The sequence below is a fragment of the Branchiostoma lanceolatum genome, chromosome 3, assembly GCF_035083965.1.
Source record: "Branchiostoma lanceolatum isolate klBraLanc5 chromosome 3, klBraLanc5.hap2, whole genome shotgun sequence".
In the NCBI taxonomy this organism is placed as follows: Eukaryota; Metazoa; Chordata; class Leptocardii; order Amphioxiformes; family Branchiostomatidae; genus Branchiostoma; species Branchiostoma lanceolatum.
The window spans coordinates 29,141,435-29,150,479 of NC_089724.1; the positions used below are offsets into that span (position 1 = coordinate 29,141,435).

The following is a 9,045-nucleotide window of genomic DNA, read 5'->3' on the forward strand; positions in this document are numbered from 1 at the left end:
AAAACAATAAACATTCCACACATTTACATTTAACGCTTTCAATATGTATGTGAAGGGAACTAAGCATAAAAACCGTATGTGTTGGTAAATGGCATAAAATATCAAAGCTAAACCGTACATAACTGGCAATGAAATAACTGTGACTTATACAAATTTTCGGCTGACACCATAAACCTTGCTCATGATTCACATAATTGACCCGTCTACTAGCGCAGTGGCGTCTTTGTGGCGTAGTGGTAGATCACTCGGCTGTTAAACGATGGGACCCCGGTTCGATTCCCGGTGTGCCCAGAGATATGTTCGAACTTGAGCCCCGACGTTGTGCCCTTGGGAAAGGCACTTTTTGTCTTCAACTGGCGGACGAGAGCAGCGCCAGGCAGGCTGGCGTTATCAAGGCGGACCTCGAGAGTAAGAGTCATCCGGCAGCTCGCAAGCATCCCAAACAGAACCAGCACGTCTCCCTTGCAATGGTGTCTCTGGAGAAGACGGATGTGCAAAGTGTGCGGGTTTCAGATTCGCAACCTGTCATCCGCCCTAAACAAATCCCCGCGAATGTCAACCCTCCTCACTCAGGTCATCATACTCGAATATCTGAATTTGTATCTGTACTGTTTATGTATATGTATCTGTATCTGAATACGAATAAAGATCACGAGTGATTGTCACACACTTCTAGGACGTGACATTGAAAACAGGTGACTGCAGCGACGGGTCATAAGTGCCACAAAACCTATGTATGGGATTCTTTGTGTCTATATTCTCAATTCTAAGCCATTCCCCTTCATAAAAATACATTCGTAAAATTATAGGGGCTATTGTACAAACTTCTTTCCAATGGCATTTCAGGAAAAGTCTTTGATATAATCAAGGATTTATACAACCAGTCCGAAGCTAGTGTCAAAACTAAGACGGGCTTGACTGAAAATTTTCCTGTTGAAATTGGTGTACGTCAAGGTTGCGTTCTAAGCCCCACCTTATTCAACCTTTACATTAGTGACCATATAGAGGAACTAAATGCAAAACACCTAGACGCCCCCCTGTTACAACTCTCAAAAGTAAATAGCCTATTTTATGCAGATGATATTGTTTTACTATCGGAAAGTAAGGAGGGACTACAGAACGCAATTAATACTCTTGGCCGGTATTGCCAACAATGGAAGCTGACTGTCAACCTGGCGAAAACAAAAATTATAGTATTTAATAAAAGAGGCCTTTTATTCAATAATCTTAGTTTTTCACTATATAATAAAGAGATAGAGATAGTTTCATCATATTGCTACCTAGGAATTATGTTTACAGCAGGATGTACATTTACCGCTGCCACGAAAAATCTACAAAAGAGAGCCTTAAGAGCAATGTATAACATCAGAAGTACGCTTGGGGAGACTAGATCTTCTGTATCTCTGCATTGTAAACTGTTTGGCACATGTATTGTACCGATATTATTGTATGGATCTGAAGTCTGGTGCAACAGTAATATGAATGACAAATCTCCGATGTAAACTGTACATTTAAAATTCTGTAAATATGTCCTTGGTTTTCGGAGGAACGCCAGTAACTTTGCATGTAGATCGGAACTGGGTCGTTTTCCGTTACAAATAGAGGCTCAAAGCAGAATGTACAGTTACTATGTTAGATTGGTTAACGAAGTACATACAGATAGTCTTCAATACGAAGCTTATATGGTACAACAAGATCTAGATCGCCGAAAAACATCCTGCTTGTTATCTAATGTAAGAAAAATGTTAGAGGAGTTTGGTTTTGCCTTCCTATACATAAACGGTCCCTCAAACACACATTCGCATTCAAATGACCTAAAACAAAGATTAAAGGATATTTACATCCAAAAATTTAATTCAGAATTACACGCTAAAGGACGAAGAGAAAACCAAGGCAACAAATTAAGAACATACAAAACTTTCAAAATAATATATGAAAGAGAAGCATATTTAAACATTGCAAACTTCGAACATCGCAGAGCGATGTGTAAATTTCGCATCAGTGACCATTCCCTACATAGAATCTGGCAGGCAAAACCGTACCCCTCCAAATAATAGAACATGCGAATTCTGTGACGATTTATATGTTGAAGATGAAAGCCACTTTTTAATTGATTGTTCCTTATATAAAGATGAGCGGCAATAGTTGCTTAATATAATAGAATATTAGACAAGAAATGTACAAAAATGTCAAAACAGGATACTTTTATATACCTGATGTCATGTAAGAACGAATATATAATGGACAAAGTATGTAGTCATATTTCCAAATGTTTCAAAAAGAAAGAAGAAACTACTGGGTGATCATCATTTAGTTTAGCAATATCCCACAGTTTGTATGTTTTTTATTGTTTTTTTTTAGTTTTTAGCATTAGAATGTAGCATTTTATCAATTTATGTTTTACATTATGTTCCTTACAGACCACGTGTGGTCTTCTGTGCATTTAGCCCTTCTGGGCAGGAATATGCAATAAAGACTATTATTATTTATTAGCAGCGCCTACATTTTCAGAATGTACTCCACCAACGAATAACAATTAAAATTCACCCACCGTTGTAGATGCACATACACTGCACGAAATGGCATCGGATGTTGACGTTTCCGGGCGAATCCGGACAGATCCCAGTTTGCTTCTCGGATATCGAAGTGCACCGCAGATCCGACCGATCCCGACGCCGTATACGTCTCGAGGCGTGATGCGCCTCGGACACCTGAGGATATTTGCGCGGATTCTTCGTTTTTAAATATTTGCCAAAATGGCAGAGATTTTCGGAATGTTTGTCCGTAGTTGCTTCGGATCCTGACGAATAAAGACACTATGTGGGCGCGAGAAACGGTTTGTTCGGTGAATAAGGTCCTTTTGTTTTAGGAGCTCATATTGTTCTTTGGTGGAGCGGGATAGCGGGGATAAGTGCCTTAAAGTTGGATGCGTTGACCTCCTTTCCTGTTGAGGGCGGGATTGTACATTCTCTCATACATTGCTTCTCTAACCCCCGCTACCCCCACACGACGAACAACATTAGCTCTTTAAACAACAGGAGCTAATTGATTCATTAGCATACAGCCTTGTCTTAATGTAGTATTCTATTGAACCATCTGAAATTGTCTTCACAACATATCTATTCATAGTTTTGGTATAAACCTGGTTCTACCAGATCCTTCCTTAGTCACTGACGAAAGATAGTGGATGCTGTCTGAAACGTCTGACGTTTCGAAATTTCACCAGTTGCTTGAGTAACAATTTTTGGCGCCTGGATGTCTAGCCTTCATCAACCAAAATAAATGATGGATGACGTTTAGCGGTCTTCGTCAGATTGACGATCCACCCACCCTTTGATTGAAGAGTTGGATAGGGTGCATCGGAAAAATACAAAGAACAAACAAACCACCACGAAATATTTGGAGCATTGGTCGCTTTATTGTTTTTCTTTGCACAATAATGATACAAATAAGGCTGTGATAGTCTTCTCTTAGACTACCAAAATCCCATATTTTGTATGTGTGAAAGTCGTTTCCATTAGCAGAACACCATGTTCACATCTCATCCTAATTTTGCAAATTACTTACACATTAACATAATCAATGCGTACTGCAGAACGCCTTTAATCAACTTAAACATACCACAGGTATGCATTTCCCACCATGCACTGCAAAGGAGTTATGTCATGTTCACATTGGAAATACAAATGAGGCCATTATTTGCATAATTGGTATCTGTATCGTTATCAAAGGTGTAATACGGAAACACTGTAAATGTAGAATTCCCTCATGATCATTAACCATGCAAATTTCCCTCATTTGAATCTCATTGTGTACATCTTTGTCTAAGCTACCTGCATACTATATGTCTAATATATCTATTTACCTTTGTGCAGTTATCCTTCTTTAAAGAACTCTTGCCATATTTCTGAATAAATAAATAAATAAATAAATAAATAAAATGAATAAAAGTACTAGCCACAAACCTATAAACATCAAATGATCTCGGGTTATGAGTGTTGACAAACTCAAGATATTTCAAGAGTACAAACACACGATCTAAAAGCTTCATTCTGGTGTCTGATCTTTATTAATAACATTTTAATACCTAGTCAACTAAAGGATACCTTTTCACTGTGCACATATACTTCCGAATGGTATTCATAGAATATAGATTTTTTAGCTTCACATTACCCAGGTTTCGTTCTTTATTAAGAAAATTTCCATTGCCTCTTTGATTACGCTGTTTATTCAGGAAAGAGCATATTTCCTATTCGTTTGTACTCCTCAATAATACACTTGCACTTGGCCGTTTCTTCGGGTCCCTGTTTCGACACTGCTGATGCACTTTGAATAAGTGTAATCTGACAATATCACTTCCATTTACCTTTCCTAATAAGTAGTCAACAACAGTTGGTATTTTCCAAATGTCAGTTTTTTCATCATATGAAGGCATCTTTGAATATTTATATGGATTATTTTCGAAGGGCCAATGCTGTTCAGGTGCAGCAAATTAGGGCTTAATTTGTCTTTTCCTACACTTAATAGATGGCTGTGATTGGTTTACTTCCGGCAATGAATCCAAATCATTTAAGACAAGTTTAAAATCATCTGTTATGAGAAACTGTGCCAGAGTCTTTAAAGCTGGTGTGAGTCGCACATGATCCGTGTGCCAACTGGACTATTGTGCAAAAAATGTATTGCTTCTACGTAACTCAAAGCCATGCTTAATCTTGTCCTAACATTGTAAAACCTGCTGAAATTCCTACTGTTTAGGAGTTTCTGAATTCCATTTGCAGATCCGAGTCTGTGATACTCTGTGATGAGAGTTGTGTTGCATGACCCAACAAGCTGCACGACATGAGGGGACTGTTTCATGTTCTTCAGCATCTCAGCATCATTAAGGAAGTACTTGAGGAAATACCTACTCGTCAGGTTACTGTACGCCACTGTGTGGCCTCTCCAGGTAGCTTTGTGAACCTAAAAAAAAAGAAATGTCTGACATGTATTACATGAGTCTTCAGGCATGTATGCTGCTGTTGATTAGCATATAATGTTGACATACGTACATGTACGAAAATACATTACACGAAATAGCCTCGGATCCGGAATCGTACATCATGATGGAAACGAACGTTTTCTGAGCGAACCCGGAAAAATCCCAGTTCACTGTTCGGATACCGAGGTGCACCGCAGATATCGATCTGACCGATTCCGGTGCCGTATACGTCTTGATCCGTGATGCGCCTCGGATACCTGAGGATATTTGCGCGGATTTTTCGTTTTACAGATTTGCCCATATATTCGGATGTTTGTGCGTCTGTGTTAGCTTAGGATCCTGACGAATGAAGACACACTACTCTGATGTGTGATAGATCCGTTGTTGGATCCGCCTGTATCCGTCTGTATTCGCCAAAATACAGAAAAATCACAGCACGTATTTTTCAGGATCCGAGGCCATTTTGTGCAGTGATATATCTTAATTTCCGATGGATATGGAAAAATATATGTCATCCACTAATACACATGGCAAGGGATTCGACATCTCAGAACGCAGCACATTTCAAAACATTAAGGAAAAAATTACATAGAATGATATTCCACCCAAGGGAATCCATCGATTTGTGTAACACAGAATTTCCTAACAATACAAAGGTTTATTTCAATTCAATAATTGGTCATGCTTCTTGTGGACAGCCTCTTCCTATCCTTTTTAGAACAAGGAAGAAAGATAACATCGGTGTCCTTTTATTGAGAACTCCTTAATGAAGGACAAACGTCAACCTGATAAATGAATTTAATTACACCCCTGATGCCTGGGACTACGTACAGCATTTTCTCTGAGCCCTCAGTTCTTCCAAATATAACAAAACATTACCGCTAGACCGCTATACTACTGATCCTTTTTCTCTCCTGATAAGGTGATAAATGTATACATTTACATGAAAAAATGGAGATATAGTTTTGGGTGTGTCTGTCTGTCTGTCTGTGTGTTTGAGTTTCCGCACCACTGTAGTCAGCATAACTCAAGAACCTCTTGATGGATTACGATGATATTTTGTATGTGGCCGGGTGTTGTGAAGCCAAAATTCAAGCTCGATTCGGGCCCCCTTTTATGTGACCTTGGTACTGTATCAGAACTTCCGTTTTTGTATCTTTTGACCTGGACGTGCTATGGTATTAATTTTTGGGTGGTAGATAGCTTGTGATGTAATAAAGAAGTGATGGAGGTTTGGGCCCCCTAGCAGTTTGTTCCGAAACTGCAGTGGCGTTATTCTGAAAATCTTCTAAGGAGAATAACTCAATAAAGGTACCTAGGATTTCCATGATATTTAGTATGAAGGTAGCTTAGACAGAAATGTACACAGATTATGCTAATTGTGACTTAATTTGCATACTTAATTTACATAACTAATGAGGACAACCTTCATTTGCAGTGTTTTCCATTAAAAGACTCAAGCACATGTAACATATATAGTTTATGGCAAGTGGAGCATAATTAATGCAATCGCGCCATAATTCATCTAAGTGGAAAATGATAGGACTGTCAATGTTGCAACATGTGTAAGTCAGATAAAGGTGTTTATGACCAAGCATATATTATGTAAATGTGTAATCATCTGCATAGACAGAATAGTTTATGGAGATATGAGGTCTACGATCTCTTGTTTAGATTGTTTCAATATTCTCCATGTTGCCAACGCTGATGAAAACTGTAGCCATCATACCACATTAGCAAACAGACAACAGTGCACCCATAGTAGGCTATAGCAGATTCTGCTTTGAAGGATAAGATTTTTCAAGTGTCATATCCGGTATGATGCAAAGGTGATGCATACAATTGATACGTATACGTATATATAAACGTGGGTCAACTGGCACTAGTAACTGTATATCTCGTGTATTACACAATATGTCGTTCACTTTTCATTTCATTAAAAGTGAGTTCTTGTTAGGAATAAAGAATCGCTTTGAATCATAGTCATGTCTATCTCGAAATGTTTTTTTTTTGTGTGTCAATGATAAAAGTGACACGTGGATATCAAGCATGGTAACAGGGAGGGCCCTAACATTAGACGGTTTTTCAGGCTCTTGAACACACCATGCTCCGTTGCTAGTTGCCAGAAAGTAGTTAGGTTTTGATGTATGAACCTAATAGTATATACCAACACACACACAAACACTCACGCACATAAACATAACCTTCTCGGTGAAGTTAATTAGATTTTGGACAAATCGGACGACACTGTGTATCGGTAACGTTGTTATATACTAGTGCTTTGCTTTGTCTCTGTTGTCAGTTTGCTAATGGGGCAGTGTGGCTTTGATGGCGCCCAGAAATAAGACGCCAACTGGGGCACCGTACTGTAACAGGGTAAAATCTCATGACCCAGAAGATGAACTAAATGGTATACAACATGAAGAAAGCTAAAATTCAACATCGCACGTACCTTGGATGTTCCTGCGACAGTCAGTGTGGTTTATATGGTATGCCATCGATGGTGCATTAAACGATGTATATATGCGACCAAGCCTTTAAACTAGCAAAGCTTCTACATTAAGTATGACATACACCCGCATCCTAAATCTAGGCGTAACAATGACCATAGGTTAGGTGCATAAACAATCAGAAAGGTAACGGTATCGTTACCTTCTTCGCGGCGCCGCCTCCAATTTTGCTCTGGACAGCAACCTCGTTAGCTATTTCTCTGCACCCAAGCCATGGCATACAATTTTCCATCGTAGCCAGTCTAAAACCGTCCTGGGGGCACAGCTCTCTCTCTCCAAGCTTGCCCATTCCATTCTTCGAAGTCTCTCCCGCCACGTCGACAACATCCGGATTGGACCCGTTGTTTTTTACCTGTATCCGATCTAACGTTTCATCGTCTTCAAAGCTGAAGATCCCAGACGGCAAGTTCTCGTAAGAGTCCCAGCAGATTAACAGAAGTAAGAAGAGGAGAGGGGGGAGGAGACAGCCCAGTTTTTTCAAACTTAAACGATGCATCGATACGCCGTCAGACCTGTAGCTGGTATTAAGTATACAGCACACCATCTAAACGTACGGTTTACCCCAAAACACGAGCGTAATATTTGCTTTCAAACAGGCATATCCGTGTTTTAGGGTTGGTGGAATTAGCTGTCCGGTACGATCAGCGGAAACTGATGTCTGGGTAATTTTGGGGCGGAAAAAAGTCCGACTGTTTCTGCTTTTAGTTGCGTCCCTTAGCAGACATTAAATAGAGTTACGAGAACACATACCTTCGTTGATAAAATATAGGGTTTCTAATGAAGAGTGCAGAGAACGCAATTTTAAGATGTGTCAAAACAAATGTCTTACGTATGTTACATTATATATTAATTTGATTAATATCAATACGTACATTTCATTTGTGTGTTATGTTCTGCATGTATATAATTATTTTCAAGTTAAGTAGAAAATGCATATTATAACTAGAGTTCCATGACCTCATACCTTCGCCAAATGATATTAACCTAATATAAGTATATGGCTGACATATTAGGAGTGTTTCTCATCAATTACAAATCATACCAGTTGATCGTCTTCACTCAAATAACAGAAGTTGTCCAAAATATGAGCTTAAGAAGGTTATGCAAACAAATGTTATCAATTATGCAAATAAGGTCCTTATTAGCATAATTTGATTCAACGATGTTCACATTCACATAACTTCCAGATGCCAGAAGTATGAAATTGCCATCATTTACCTGTATGGAATTCTAGTAGTTTCTCATTTATTATGCAAATTAGGCCTACAATTGCATATTTTCTATCTATAAACCTTCCTCTCCTCCTCAGTTACAAATGTCACATATTTGAATAGTCATATCATGGAACACAGCATTGTTTTAAAAATTGTTTCATTAATTATGCACATTTGAATCTGATTTGCATGATTATCGTCCAATCATACAAAGTATCACCTAAGCTATTTACATACCAAAATCATATTTGCTTCCTGTTCCCGTCTACTGTGAATGTTACAACGTTCCTTATATTTCGCTATCTACTGGTATTTCATTTCATAATGTTACATATGTTTTAGT

At 38.6% G+C, this 9,045-nt stretch overlaps 1 long non-coding RNA gene across 1 annotated transcript; it reads right to left on the bottom strand.

The window, feature by feature from the left end:
* Positions 1 to 4,049: 4,049 nt before the first annotated feature.
* LOC136431323 (uncharacterized) lies at positions 4,050 to 8,037 on the bottom strand. Its single transcript, XR_010755026.1, has 2 exons — positions 7,631 to 8,037; positions 4,050 to 4,959 (listed from the first exon to the last, which is right to left on the bottom strand). It is a non-coding gene; the product is annotated as an uncharacterized lncRNA (long non-coding RNA).
* Positions 8,038 to 9,045: the final 1,008 nt, after the last annotated feature.